We start from the raw sequence: 374 nt of genomic DNA, 5'->3' as shown, positions 1-374 counted from the left end.
AATATTTATGCTGGGCCGACATCCCCCCCATGAGTGCCAAAGAATTCCCAGTACGTTCGGGAGCAGAAAGTGCAGGACGGACTCGGCGCCCGGGGACTCCCAAGCACTGTGGTTTTACTGTGAGCATATATTCGTGCCGGGGGGTGCTACACCCCTGCCCGAGGCTACAAAGGAGCAGAGCAGAGCGAATCACATGATTAGGAATGTATCCTGAGTAGCAAGCAGCATATCGACCTGTGGCATAGTCAGCAAACATCTGCTAACTAGAAGACCAATCAGGAGAGTAAATGATCTTGTCTGAGCTGAATCTTGCCGTGTTCACCTGCATGTCGGTGCAAGAAAAACAATGAAAATTATGACAAAATTGATATGGT

Source organism: Penaeus monodon, chromosome 22 (assembly GCF_015228065.2).
Source record: "Penaeus monodon isolate SGIC_2016 chromosome 22, NSTDA_Pmon_1, whole genome shotgun sequence".
Classification (NCBI taxonomy): Eukaryota; Metazoa; Arthropoda; class Malacostraca; order Decapoda; family Penaeidae; genus Penaeus; species Penaeus monodon.
The sequence above is the reverse complement of the archived record's forward strand: the minus strand, read 5'-3'. Positions refer to the sequence as shown.